General features: G+C 36.8%; 1 protein-coding gene across 4 annotated transcripts in view; it reads right to left on the reverse strand.

The window, feature by feature from the left end:
- The window catches only part of LOC134211859 (gamma-aminobutyric acid type B receptor subunit 1), a 501,987-nt gene that overhangs the window by 318,385 nt on the left and 167,472 nt on the right, over positions 1–16,130 (reverse strand). The window lies entirely within an intron of this gene.

Below are 16,130 nucleotides of genomic sequence, written 5' to 3' on the forward strand. Positions count from 1 at the left end.
GCAAACGATACACCACAATGCTATTCGCTCATAAGAATCAAGTAACGGTGAGAAAACGCGGGGTATCTTCCAAGGGTACACCGCGTGCATTTTGAGAAAATCAGGCAATAAACGGTGGCTTAAGCGCCACTTCTAAGAGACACGGTCGGGTTTGCTGACTTTTGAGACCTTTTCGCTCAGGGAAACTTCTCGAACTCTCTCTTAACGAAACGAAACTTAGGGAACGTAGAAGGTGAACACTCCTTCATTCGAGCAATAACGAAACGTAGTTTAATTTAGTGAGAGTGTTTATTGCTCGCAAAAACGTACCAATCCAACCAAGCATAAAACAATATTTAATCAAAACACTATATTTTAGAGCTCTTCACGTACCCGCGCTATCGTTGTCTCGATGATGGCGACGATTACTTCGAAGATGGCGGTAGCACGATGGCGGTCACCGGCGGGTCTCTCATGATTTGCGCAGCGATGGAGATGACCTAGTGATATGGCGATCTAAAGGTGCGAGTGAGTGCGGAACAAGCTTCGATTTCAACGGGAGAGTACCGGTCGGATTTCGGGACGACGGCTCGCCAAATAGAGGACACGCACCGGCTTCGCGTACCTTCCGGTTCACCGAGCGGGAGTGTGCCCCTATCCTTTGTAGAATCGAGGTTCGTGGCTGCACAATTACGACACAGAAAGACGAACCTTTCTCTAAACACTGGTCCGAAAAAACGGAATGGACCTTCTGTCTAGCGACCTCACTCACCTCCGTTTTACCTACTTGAGGCGGGCGTTCGCTGGGATAGGTCCCTCGGAAACAAGAACGAAGTCGAGGTAGAATACCACGAATGGAATCTCGATTAGACGATGAATACCGCGATTAGCGACAGAAAATCCAAAAAAACGCAGGTCCAACACGAAATCACAATTAAATTATAAGGAATTGCTCCATTAAAATTAAATTACCTTTTTCATTAATTCACTTTAATAAAGTTATCTGAGCAGAAAACGCAATCGATTGGACCTCGGTCCACAAACCAGGAATAAACACAGAACATTTCACACATTCTTAAAACTCCATACTTAAATTAATTAATTCAAACTTACCAAAATTACTGCTCTCCAGCCGATTCGTAGACGAAATGAGCGAGTCTGAGTCGTACTAGCGCCAAGAAATTTGGAATCTTTTGAAATCATTTTACTATTCAACTATTCAAATCTGAGCTATCATTCAATTCGATTGTAAAGCATATCAACTAATTGGCCAACGATTGGATGAGTGATCGAGGTGAGTGTTTGCGCATTTACTATATGTATAATGATTGTTTTAACAAATACATAAACTTTAAATGATAGAATTAGATTACGAACTCAAACGAAACACGATCATAAATTAAAAAAATCAAAATTTATTTTTTATATCGGTAATCTGAATATTTTTATAAATTTTAATCGAAATAAATGCACACAATCAGCAAAGAATATCAACGTTTTCCATCAAGTTAGTTTCTGATGAATCGCAAGGGGTAACAAACCTTAAACCATTGACACTATCCAGAAATACTAACAAATACTAGAAAAAAATTACGTCGTACCTCTAGTAAATTGACCGAAAAGCCCTGTATAGGAAAGCATGAAAAAACAACAGCATCTGAATAGAAAGCCTGCTTGCTACACATGATTATTCCCATGTTCTGAACAAACTGAAAATTTCATTTTTGAACAACCTACTCTGTTTAGTAATGCCATCGAAAATAAGAAATGTGGTTTGCAAGTTTTATAAAATCTGTAGAAGGTAGAAATAAGGTGTTTCCAAAAACGGGGGAGCAAAGTGTATCAACAAATAACTAACAACCGAATTAGCATCCATATCTTTGTTTGGGGAAAATAAAAGGAAATACTATTTAAATTAGATCACTCCAGAATAGCCAGAACTTCAGTGATTAAAACCTGTAAATGCCCAGGACGAACTTTATTTGAAATTACACATCTCTGAAGTTTTGGAGGTTTTACTGAATTTAAATCAGGGAATAGTTGTACTTTTATAGTACAACTATTTCCCTGAATTAGTGAAAATTCCAGTAAAACCTCTAAAAGTTCAAGTGATATGGTACTGTGGCCCGGTATAGGATACATAATTTCTTATCATTGATAGATAGATTCATTCTGAAACCATTATTAGTTTGCTATTGAAGCATGATTTTTTGTGCTCAATATCAAACCGGATAAGCACAGATAAACAGACGTCTCACTTAGAACAAATTGCAATCAAAATCATCGTCACGAAAACATTGTCGCCCAATGCTAAAATCCCGGTGAGTGGCCAACGGCAACCAGATGGCGGTAGTGCAAACGTCAAACACAAGCAAAATCGATGAAAGCCATCGGTGCCGATTGACCACCTAAAGTTAAATAAACTTAAAAAGGTATGATGGAACATGTTGATGGAGACGTCTGTTTCTCTGTGGGATAAGGTTCTCTACTTTGAACTAGGAACAAATCATTTTTTTTACAAAAAAAAAACAACACGAAAGTTTTATTGGGCTTTTTTAAAGTGTTATAAATTAAAGTGATTTGATTCAAAAAGTGAGTTCCAATGCATATTTATACAGTAAATTTAATCTATTTTGAGGCTCAATGACGATTGTTATTAAAATTTTAGAGCAATTTTTTCTTCATTTTCTAAAAAGGCTGCCAAATTCGGTTATGGGCACCCTATTTTGTTGACAAATCATTCAATATCGTTTTAGTTGTCCCCTAACTTATTTCAAATGACGTTTTAATGCAGACATAATTAATTGAAATAACGTTTAATGAGTTTAACTTAAATTTTTGTTCTTTGAGTATGTCCAGTTATTATATCCACACTTGATTTGCTTGCAATAAGTTGCTTTCTACGGGGAATCCTGTCCCATTGTTTCCCAATAAAAATTGGTAACATGTAAGTAAGAATTTATGGTCAAAATATTAAATAAATCAGGATGATAAATCAGGTGATAAATCAGGATTTTTTACTGTAATAAAATATCAATAAAACGTAAATCAATGAAAAATTGAAACCCATCTACCTAAAGTGCTATTTTAGACTTTTCTTGTGTGATTTTTTTCAATGTCCTCCCTAATGTACCGATGGAGACATCACCGCTGCTAGGTGGATTGATCTGATCTTTCCTTTTCTTTAAATCTGGGTGGTTGTTAAACAGGCTATTAAAACGCCAAATATAACCAGCTTCATTTATCACTGCCTAAAATTATGCTTTTGTTTATGGGTAAATGTCATGAGTAAATTAAAATATTCTCTCTGGGGATCTACAAACATTTTCATTTTTTAGTGCAAATTCCATACAAATTGTGAATGACAGTCAAAAATATAAAATAAAAAAATAGGATATTGCCAATAAATCAGGGTAAAAGCAATAAATAAATATTTTAAAATTTCCATAAACAATTAAAAATTTCCAGAAAAAAAATGGATGTGCTCTTTTATAAAATTTAATAGAAGCAAAAAGAAATCAAAATGTTCCACGAAAAAAAATTCAAAATTTCCACGAATAAATCAACATTAGCAATAAAAAATTACGAAATTTTTCACAAAATACATAAAAGCTTTCCACAAAATAATTAATAAAAAGCAATTAAAAAAATAAGAAAATTTTCGTAAAAAAATTCAATGAACTTTTTTAGCTTTGTTGGCTTATCAAGCAGCTCTTTCAACACATCTATAGACGACTTGAATGTTATAAATGATGTTCATCGACGATCAGCCCTCATGACATATAAAATCTAGGATTCTCGAAAAAATAACAAAAAAAGGAAAAAAATCTGTTATGTTTTAGAAATCCTCCCGATAGAAGAAGTTTTCTCTCATTTAATGGTTAGCTATACTCAAGCCCAGCGCGTTTACTAGCAATTCAAAATATTCAAAACATAATGGCAAATCCCTAGAAAAAAGAAAGTTAGACACAGAGAACAGACGTTGAAGCGTGATAACTGTTTACTGTTCATTTTGAAATAACTTGGAATGCCGTTCTCTTGTAAAAGAGTACATAAATAGGTTGGCAAAGTCGAAGTACCTCTACAACTAATGACAGTTCTTTATTGGTTCATACAGTAGAGCAACAGAGAGGAGGGGATGGTGGCCATTGTTCTCTCAAACTATAGCAGATAGCAAATGGTTTTCTCATATGAGGGAAAAGCAGAATATGCCTCGACTTCTGCTAATATATCATATCAAAGTATTCCATGGATAAACTCAACGACTAACACTGAAAAACTAAAAATCTCAAAGGATTCACTTGCTCACTTGCTGATAAAATCCATTAAAAACTTATGATTTGTTTGAATTTTTTCAGTGACCTAAACATTCTGTGTCTCTGTAAATCTGAAATGTTTTTTTTATTCTATATTGTCTCAATTTTAAGGTGATTATACAATCAAGCCATGTGGTGAATTTTAAATTCACCACACGAGTTTCTACTCCTATTATCAAATATTCAAATCTAGCAATAATATGTACAATGCTGAAATTAAAGTCGATTAGCAAAGAAATGATCACGAATGGTCATCCCATGCGTTGTGTCTTCATGTGTTCTTGAAAATCACTAGAAAAGCGTGGTTTCCAAGATGGCCGATTTGTGCTTTGTTGAACCACCCAATAAAGCCAGTGGCCTGTCCAACCTTTTCAAGCCACGGGCCAATTTTCGAATTAACATCTGCTTAGGCCAAAATATCATATTTTTTAAATATATTTTCAAAATTTGCAAACATGAGTTTTTTCTCATTTTTTCCAGAATGGCAAAAAATATTCAGGGAAAAACTAAACACTAGGTATTGAATTGCGTTTAAAAAATAATTCTTTTACGTTACAGGTCTTTTGGTTGAAAACTCAATAAGAAACATGAAATTGTTGTCCACTCTCGAATAATCAACGCATATTGTTTTCGCAACACACCAAATTGCAAACATGATTGAAGATTTTACTGCTTTAAATCTTGTAATGAGATGTTTTCACTGAAATTTAGATTTGAGCTCGTCGTTGTATTGGATGTCGATAATCTCTATTTGATTACATATCGGATACATTTTATAATTATAAAACGGTGTTGAGAAAATGTTTTTGTTGAAAAATTGCATGTTTTATAGAACTGTGTTCTACAAAATCTACAATATTAAATGTACCAATTTTCAGCAACAAACTGTGCCAAAATGTATCGTACCAAATTCGTTTCAAAAGCTCTAATGCTGGAGAATAAATGTTTGACGAGCTGATCTCGCCTTGAAGCTTTATGATCAAGTTAATGAGATGTTTGATAATATCTACCAAAAAAGCGAAGTCACTCGCCCATTGAAGATCATTCAGTTTGGGCATTGGGTTTCCTTCATTTTGTAAAAATAGTGCGATTTTGTTTCGAAGAGAATAAAATCTTGCCTCAATTTGCGCATTGACAGCTTTGCAGCTCTTTGTTTTATGCAGTTTGGAGTTTGAGAGTCTACGGTTCAGTCAACCAACTTTGCAATAATACAGCAAATCTCCATATTCTGCTTCTATTTCCATCAACATCATTTGGGATTGGTTGATGAAGTTTATTAACTTAATGACGAGTGTCAGTACTTCAGTAATATTAATCGTTTTCATCCGGTTACTGGTAGATCATCAACTTCCCTTATGAAGACAGTTACCTGCACCATGTCATCGAATGCGAGAGACATAATGAAGCAGGCGACTTTTCCAGGTAACGTAGTTTTCAATCTTCTGCGTGTTTTACTCATCGTGTTCCAAGGCAAACTAATGCTACGGAAGTAGACTTTTTCATTAGGGCACACAATACCGACAGGTAACGCGAGCCTGGTTTGCTCGCCCGAGTGTTTGTGTGCGCAGGTGAAAACCGGCGTCGTACACCAGTCGTTTCGCGCATGCGACACAGCTGCCACATGGTCTGGACACTCACCCGGCAGTTCGGAGGATGAAGATGAGAGTGGTGAACCCCTTATCGGCTATCGCCCAAATCGTCTCGGAGCGCACAGAAGCGGCGGATCCAGGAGGCTAGTTCAGGCGCAAATAAAAATGCCAGGATCGGAGTCGGCTTTATGGGTCATACCAGTGGTCATGCTCGTGGTCGAACTCGATCTTTTATCGAACAAGCGCGCAGAACAAATGGTATCGTCGTTTCGCGGCGTTGGTCAACCGGGGGTTCCGAGCCCGAGGACAAAGGGGTCCTCGTCAAGGCGGGGCAGGCGTAACGCGTCGGCAAGTCCTCGTGCTGGTTGAAAGGGTCACAGAAAGGTCAATTTGCATGCGGCATCATCATTAACCCGTGCAGAGGAAGAAAGAAGTCGACCCTTCCCACCTTCCGAGGACATAGGGCGTGGTAAAACCTGAAAGCTGGCAACAAACACGATTGCGGTGCTTCAAAGAGCTAGACACTGCAGTGCGGCACAGCCAAATCGAGGGTGCGTATGCACTGGCCCCCTTTGAAGCATTACTTGGTTAATTGAAGGGACTATGGGTCATGGAAACGGTTTATGGGATAGTCCTGCCTCCCTGGTGGCAGAAGCCACATTTTTAACAATTAGAATAGTGATGAAGCCAACTTTAATTAGAGGAACAAAAGGTAAGGTTGCACGTTCAGTGTAAAATTATGGTCTGTGTTTTTTTCAAGTTAAGAATCAGTCCATTCTGTTTACACCAATCAAATATTTAACATCTGAGTTCATCCGACAAACGATTTCAGGTGTGTTAGTTCTCCGGAGATGTACAGCTGAAAATCATCCGCATATAGGTGAAATTTACAGAAAGATAAACTTCGGTAAGTCGTTTATAAACAACCAGTATTGAGCTTGTGTCAGTTTGACTGCAAAATTTCGGATTGATGATTATTGTAGTCGAATATCAAACGATTGGAAAGATAGGATAGAATTAAACTTGAGGAGAAATGGTCCAAGGGAAATTTTTCTCAATCTTTCATAAATCGTGGAACATGCCTTACTAAAATCTAAGAGCGTAAGGATAGTGATCATTTTTATCTAGTGCCTCATGTCATTTTCATATTAATCAGTGCAGTCACTGTACATTAAATATTCATTCAGTTGTTTGAAAGTACGCACTCAAAACTTAGAAAACGCAAAGGATGCTTATTGGACGATAATCTTTTTCGATACATGGATTATCTCTAATTGGAATAACTCAATTTTCCAATCGACAGGAAATTCGATGATGTAATGCAGCAATTGAAAATATCAGTAATGTATAAGATGGAACCTAAAGAAATTTTTAAACATTCAATGGAATAAAGTCGTTTCCTACAGCTCGAGTGGCGAACTCAGCTAAACCCATCACTAGTTACACATCTGAATGAAAACTCTGTGTTTCAAATCTTCACTTTGATTAAAAGGGCGAAGCAAAACATATTCAGGAGTCAGCAGTTACGCTCCTACATGAGGTTCTTGCTGTTGTCAAATGTTTTTCCACAACTGCTTTGCAGGAAGATCAGACTAAGTTGAGAGTAAATATTCTCGTTTTGTACGTTTGATTTCGCGGTTGGCCGTTACGAAGACAGGTGAAATTTTTCCAATTCTGGTTACCTTGGTCCGTTTCCAGCACTCATAGGCTTCGGAGCGATTTTTAATCAATCGATTAGCATACTTGTTGATCCAAGGATTTCTTTAGCCACTGTGCACTGACGACTGGTACACATTGTTCAAACTGTCCGTGCAATTACCTGTAAACAGATCAATGGTCGATGAAGAACGCTGGCAAGTTGGATGAGTAGAGACAAGTTTGAAATCAAATGATGTTAAATAATCAATTAGTTTCACAGTCTTGTTTGAATCGCTTCATCAGATCGTTGAAATCACCATCAACAGAACATTGGGATTTGAAGATGGAATTCTGAAACTACACTGAAAATTGTGGCTAGTTTGAAACATTAACGTCCGGGGAGACGACACGCAGACTAAATTGGCATGCTTAAGTTTAATAAACAAATAATCAATTTCACCTCTGTTTCAGGTTTGTGAAACGGTATTCATTTTTTAAAGAAGCAATCGTTTTAATGGATGACATCCTCTGATTTTGTATCCATCGAGTTCAATAGACTTATTAGTAAATGTTTAGCCAGGTTTCGGTAATAGAAGAACATCTAATATAGAATTTCGAAAGAACGATAGTTATCTATGTTACTTCCCAAACCTGCTCTATGAAGTCAAATTGATGAAGTTAGACTGTTTCTCAAGTGAGTTCTCATGTGCATGTAATCAAAATAATGGAACTTAATTTTGACTCGTAAATTGACATGTCCAAACATGAGGCAGTAGCAGCTAATAAATTAGAATCAGATAGTACGTTGGTAAGATTATTACTTACGCTGATTATGTCGAGACTATTCGTCGGCATTGTCCTTGAACTCTCGCGAACCTTGAATCAACTCGTAAAGATCTTCGAAACATAACTGAATGAACAAAGGATATTTGTCTATTTCGCGGACGAGTTTAAACATATTGCAATATTTGTCGATATAATCGTGAGATACTAGATGTCTTCTCAGATGTCCAATGGAAGGTGTGACGTAGAATGATTTTAGTTTCTTCGGTAGGTCAGCACTGGGGACGATTCCTGTTAACTACCTTTAATCTACAGCATGTGGCAGTTCACATGTTGAAGCAGCAGAGCGAATTTCGATTTGGAACAGCAGGCAGAGGTAGTTTGCGGAGCAGAGTCCAAATCACACGGCGTAGGAGTGGTAGTGGAGGCAATTTGAGGGCAGCAGGCGGAAAGTGACGGTGGCTGGTTCGGTGGTGGGGCAATTACTGACTAGTGGTTGAGGTAGTGGTGGATGGCGGCGGTGGCTGAGCGGTGGTAGGGCAGTGGCAATGTTGAAAGTCTCGGCTGGTGAGTTCATATCATTCTCAAAGAAGCGTAGGCAAACAGACTTCTGGATGATTCGTGTTTTGGCCATCATTGTGAAAGGTACTAAATCAAGGAACATCAAGATCTCCTGCGTCAGCGATAGTATTGGCAGCACCTTGAGAGCGAATGATCGAGATTGAAACGATCGATGGTTGTGGAATGTAGGATCATGAATGCGTTCCGGACATCACAAACTGCTGCAGTCTTGAAGAAAAATTTGAATCACGCCTGACAGTTGTAGAGATAGACACTAAGCCATTGCGTCTTCAAAATTCTTACCAAATTGACCACCTGTAGTCCATTGAATCGACGCGAAAAAGATCCCATAGTTTTCAAAATCACAGCTCGATCCATAACGCTGGGGTGGAAGAACCCGCAGTTTTCGCAAAACCAGAGTAGCAACCGTTCCGCTTTAAATTCACGCATCAAACCAACGCAGCCAGGATGAAAACCCTTCCGCAAGACCCACTGCACAAAACATTTCTGTCAGACCGCGCAAAGCCTCTAGCGCACGCTTTACATGCATCCATAATTTTCAATTATCTCCCACCCACAGAATAAGCCAACCCAGAATAGATTTCCTACGACAACGAAAAATTAATGTGATAGCTAGAAGGAGTATAAATCACAATAACCAAGTTCGAATACAGTGTGTTCATACAAACCCTTTATCGTTCCACCTATACTTTCACTCAGGCGTTGTCGAACCAGAGACATGCGCGTCGATCGATGTTTCAGCTTTTGATATAACCAAACGCAACGAGACACTACTCTATCCTTCTTAGCGCCGCAGATGTGACGCGTTCTACAGATCACCAAAGCGTTGAAGCAGAGTCCTGCATCGCGTTTCGCTTGAGACTGCGAGCACCAGGATCACGCTGCCTCTATCGAACGCACCGATTCGGACGTGTGAATGCACTGAGCAAAACGAACGGTGGATAAATAACATCAACGACTGAGTGACTTGATCACGGGCGTGAGTGTGAAAGTATAACACCTTCTAGTACCATAATAACTTTGTTGTTTTCAGTACTTTCGTTTTCTGATTGTAGTGAAGAAGAAACAATTAGAACTACGCACTTCAGCACGTTCAAAAGCTTGCAACAGTGTTCCGTTTAGCAGGAAGTTCTAGGGTTCACCAGGCACAACTGACCGATTGAACGGGAAAACTCGCAAAAAAACAAAATAAGATCACAAGATTTGCTGCGAATGAGTTAGACCGTTACGTTTCTAAAACCTGTCGAATTCATTCGTTTTGAAAAAATCTCACTAATAGCAATACTGGCCCGTACTGCATTCCCCAACTACGTTTTTTCAGAGTAAAGATAGTTTGTGTCTTCAATAACCCATTGTTCCACTAACAATTTGAATCAATAATGGAAATTCAAATTAAATGAGCACCTTATCTTTGAACCTTCTTTATCATTTGTTATCTTCCTACTTCAGTGTAAATATCGTATTTCGTAAGATGCTTAATTTCGTAATGCCGTTTCAGATTACATTCCTTCAATACAGCACTACAACACTTTACGAACAGATTAAGCAAACCGGCTTTCCTTTGTTCAACGTAAAAACGCGGTGTTCCACATCAATCTTTCGTTTCATTGGGTCAATCAATCCAGTCATATCAAAGTAGGTAAAATATTGTTTTTTGTTTTAAATACAAATAAAAGGAATTATTGGAACACATAAAGTGAAGAGTCTGAATACGACTTTTTAAACAGCCATCCAATCGTTGGGAGCCCTGATATAAGTCTGATACTTATAAATTTTCTTCTCCTCTCAAAATCTCAGAAATTGTGTTTGCTGACAGATTATATATCATTATTTATTCAACCAGCATTGAATCAGCATGCATTCATTGTTCTCCAACATCCTGGGGTTGAGAATCAAAGGAACGTAAAATCCTTCGTGTTTAGCATTATTACTGCAAGATATAACAATTATTCGAAATTAAAAAACTATATAAAATTCTATGTACTATACTTATGCAAAGTAGTAATAAGTTCTAGGGGAGGGGGCTAATTCAATCCTAGGTGGGGATAAAGCCCTCTAGCTCCCCTGTAGTTACGCCAATGTTTAACCAATGGTTATTATATGTGTAGCTGAATATGTAGATTATAAATGAATATACTATAGGTATAGGTAAATTATTACTTTTGTAGTTATGTTATTTCTAATGGAGTGGTTTGTCAACAAAACATCAAAAAAGGTACCCTCAATAAGCTATTCTGGATTGGACATTTTCCAGCATCCAATAACCTGATCCAACTAATTAACGAGCTGAAATCACCATGTGTTTAATAGACATAGATATGAACGGTGTCTATAAATTTATTCATGTATGCATGCTATATGATTAAATTTACTCAGGTACAATATTTATATATGGATAGCTGATTGATTTGCTCATCATATTCTCATTAGATCTGAAAGGAATCTGACACGAAGCAGACAAGTTTTCATTTCTAATGCTTAAATGAAATGTACAAATGGATGAAGTACAAAGCCTCAATTGAATCAATCAATCATCTAAGCTTAAAATTTTCTATATAGAAGTATATATTTTCTAAATAGTTCATTTTACTACATTCATTATGATATTATTATCCGTGAAAAGTGTAATAGTATAGGGCAAGGCTGTTTATAAATCATATAGAACTTAAGAAATAGTATAAATTTGAGATATGTATACAATCAAAGATTATAATTCAATCAATAAAGGAAAATACTAAAGTATTATAAAAAGTTTATCTTGTATTAAATACAAATTATTAAATTGTGATGGTTTTGTAATAAAACGAAAAAATTTCAAACTTGAATTAAGGACAGTTATCTTCAGGCTAAACTTATAAACAAATCAACAAATTTTAACCAATAAATAAGTGCAGAAACTTAAAGTTAAACAGGGAGTATCTTTTACACGACGAATACGCCTGGTTGAGGTGCAAAATAAACGCACACATTGATTGGCAAATCGATGACGATTGACGGAATGGAGCACCCAACCAGCAACAAACAAACGGAGGCAAGAAGACGAACTTGGCATGGAAGCTTGCCATTTTGCACGCCTCCCAGCCAGACAATATATACCTATTACTCGCTCAGGAAAAGGTAAAAGAACCCAAAGCGCCATTACCCGGTCGTCGGGAGTCAGAAACGTACCGGAGAGTCATAAAATAAATTACTGTAAGGCTAATTCATTGCGTAAACTTTCCCATTAACGTTTGCCTGCCATTCAAATTGTAGTGGACGGTGGATAAGCTTCACAAAATGGGACATGCTCCAGCCTAAGCAAATGATCTGGCAGCTCAGCCAAATTCATGGATAAGCTGGCTTAAAAAATGGTTTTATTTTCCAATTTGAAAAATAATTGGATGCCTCTGCTTTATCAACAAAGTACACACTTGAGGTACTTTTAAAAGGAATCTTTTGAACATTAATGCACTTCAGAGTTATGAGCTTGTGAGCATTTCTCGGTAGACCAGGAAAATGTCTTCAACGACAGGATAACTATAAGCAACACTCACTATCTATTTACCAGAAGAAAAGGCAGGCTGAATCTTGTATCGATGTGACTTTGATTTCATTTCAAAGATTCTTTAAGACTGTAGCCATATGAATTCTGTTTATTGCATTGCGTTGTTCCGTATACTCTGAAATCATATGCTACCATATGTCTTCTGTCATTCAATTTACAAGGCGAAAGATGAACCGCGAAGTTGCCCAACTTATTGCTTTGCAAAACCTAAACATGTTACTGGAAAAATCATACGGCGGGAATGTTGTTACTTCTTCTTCTTATTGGCATTACATCCCCAAATCAGACAGTCGCAGCTTGTGTTCATTAGCACTTCCACAGTTATTAACCGCATGCGTTGTCATTTTTACCATATCAACAAGATGATACTTTATGCCAGAGAAGTCGAGACAATTTCAACTGAAAATTGCCGTAACGCAGAATCAAACCGTTACCCATACCGCGTTAGTGCTGTTTACCGCACGTCCACCGCACGGCTAAGGGTTGTTACTAGTGTTTGTAATTTCATTGAAAAATACATAAAATTATGGATATATCCGATGGGAGCGTATTACTCGAATTCACATTTAAAGTTCGAGTTTGTTTGCGAATTCCAATCCCTAATAGGGTAAAAGTGATATATTAATACCAATTTATTAACTAGACAAATGATTCCATACTGTAACTCAGAAACCGTCACTGCGGCTGCTTAAATTATATATCTTTAAAAATGCACATTTCTAGAAGAACGGCCTTTTTTATCTCATCAGGAGCTGTTCATATCGTTTTGCAAAGAACCATTTTTCTTCTCAAACATGTACTGAAATATTCCGACAAACCTTGTTTCAAGCATAATTCACTCTTTTTTTGGTGCAAATTGTATTTAAGGTCCCTTGAACCATTGCGTTGGGATTATGTTTTAGGTTGCGCGGAAATGTTTCGGCTTTGATTCTGGGCGGAATATGTTTCGTATGGAGTTATAGGGCCTACCACATGACATCATAACAAACCAACAAATGGTTTTGATGCTTTAATCCAAAGGTAATGTTCACTTCTTAGACCAGATACCTGTTGATTAAGTTCGAAAAGACACATTCGTAGTTTGTAGAAGGTGTTTGTATTGTGTTGGCGCATTGTTATTGCTTTCAGATTCCGGCATGTAGGTATTTTCATGAAACACATAAATGAATAATAAAGTTGAAGACGTTTGATTTTTTTGTCCCATGTATCCCGGGGTTTTCAACAAATATTTCCAGGGATTCAGGAAGACTCGAGATTTAGCAATTTTCTAGATTTTTCATCCCGGGAAGGATTCTCAAGCCGGAAATCAAATGTATGAAGATAGTGTTTCTTCAGCTTCAGATAGTGCAAGTAGGCGTGGAGCGCACAATGGTCGGATTCGTCAAATTTCACGACTAAATCGATAACGAAAACCATCAGTGCTAGAGTTTTGACGTTCTCAGAAGAAAGATCTACAAGAAGAGATATTTTTAGTGTAAGTTGTCTTTAGGGTGGCCCTTCGGTGAAATTTTTTGGAAATGTATTTTTTACCCTTCTGAGTTAGGAGTTCACATAATTTTACAAAGTTGTAGAATTTAATTCTAAGATTTTGCTTAATAAACATTACTTTATCTCATATAGGTGATGTTTATGACAAAATTGCTAAATTGAGATAGGGTTCTGAAAAATAGTTTTAGCTTCCACTTCATCAATACAGAATATTTCTTTTAAAACTCTTCTCACGTCCGGTCTTTCGATGGCGCATCTTTTGGTTACATAAGATGGTTGATAGCTCATTTTCAAGCATATTATAAGCGTTTTTGCATGAAAAGGATATTTTTCTGGGCATTCTACTGCTAGTAGCAAATATTAGCAAAATTTCAATCGTAATCTGAAAGAACAAGCAGGCCCATCAGATCCATGGTATTTCATTTGTCCATGTTTGTCCACTTTATTTGATAATCATATTAGTTTTGTATGAAAAATCAGCTATTCCATGAGAAACATCACTATATCTCTTATTTTCGCAATATTGTAGAATCATTTTTTCGAAAATAGAAACCACTTTTATTTTGTCCGATTTCAATCCAGGTTGTCGAGAAAATCAAATTTTGGAAAAATATTTTTAAAACATAATTTTGAACTACTGGACCAAATATCAATGTTCATGGAATCAAATGTAGTAATTGGCTTTTTTTTGTTTCATTGGCGACCCTCACTAGAAACTGTGAAATGAAATTATTCTGGAATTAGCATGAAAACCAACTTGAATTTTATGATTTTTATTTCGCCACAAAAGTAGCGCTCTTAAGCATTTATTTCATGAGAACACCTTGAAAATCATTCCAGTAATTAAAATGTCAAAATGATTTTTCGACTTCTTTTTCACACGAGTTTATTTAAATATTTTAGATAAAGAACGATTTCGTGTGCGTGCGGTTAGCGCCGTCAATCGTCTAGAGGCATGGACTATGGAGCGGGCCTGATTCCGCCTCGTTAAGAAGAAAACTTTTCGTGATAGAAAATTTCTTCACGTCCACTGGGTATTATGCGTGTCAGTTGTCTAGGTGTTAAGTGTTCAGTCTGTAGACCTCTGCTCGAAGACGGTGTTCTTGTCTTTATTCTACCAAATATTGTGAAAATCCAAAAGATGATATATGTGTTTCAATTTTTCGTACAAAAATAATACTATCGTCAAACAAAAGTGGACAAACATGGACAAATGAAATACCATTGATTTGATGGGCTCATGTATACTTTCAGATTACGATTGAAATTTTTGATATTTGCTACTATACAGTAGAATGCCCAGAAAATATCACTTTTCATGAAAAAATTATAATATGCTTGAAAATGTAGCTATCAACCATCTTATGTAACCAAAAGATACGCCATCCAAAGACCGTGAAGGATGCGAAGACAGTTTTTGAAAATATTCTGTATTGATGAAAGTGGAAACTAAAACTATTTTTCGGGACCATTATCTTAATTTAGCAATTTTGTCAAAAAACATCACCTATATGGGATAAAGTAATGTTTATTAAGCAAAATGCTTAGAATTAAATTCTCTACAACTTTGTAGAATTATGTGAACTCCTAACCGGTAAAAACATATCCAAAAAATTTCAAATAGGCCACTAATGACAACTTACACTAAAAAAGATCTCTTTAGATCATTTCTTCTGAAGACGTCAAAACTCAGCACTGATGGTTTTCGAGTTAACGATTTATGTCGTGAAATTTGACGAATCCGACCATTGTGGAGCGTAGCGAACTATTTTCACAAATGTTGTGTAAATTAATCTTACCGTGCACGCATCATTCAAACTGTTTCATTATAGGGGAACTATACCGGTTTTGGCCATGTTCCTAATTTGAATTTTAAAATCCAAAATAAAGCAACGGTTTTAATAGTTTCATCCAAAGATATATCCCTCACGCTCAACGCTGCTTTAACTGATCGATTATTTTGAAAAATATGTATTTTCGGTTGCAAATTAGACCGTTGGCAAAACCGCACTTCCCTACGATAAAGCTGTAAAAGTGTTATAGAAAACGGATTGTGTTTTAACTTGCATGTTCATAAAAGCTCGTGTTCCATTTATTGAGATGAAATGAGTTCGATAGAAATGCTCAACATGAACATTGCATTTGTTGCAGTCTGCTATAAAAAAACAGGAACGCCGTCTTCGACCAGAGGTCGTCAAGACTGAACACTTA

This window comes from Armigeres subalbatus, chromosome 2, assembly GCF_024139115.2.
Source record: "Armigeres subalbatus isolate Guangzhou_Male chromosome 2, GZ_Asu_2, whole genome shotgun sequence".
Classification (NCBI taxonomy): Eukaryota; Metazoa; Arthropoda; class Insecta; order Diptera; family Culicidae; genus Armigeres; species Armigeres subalbatus.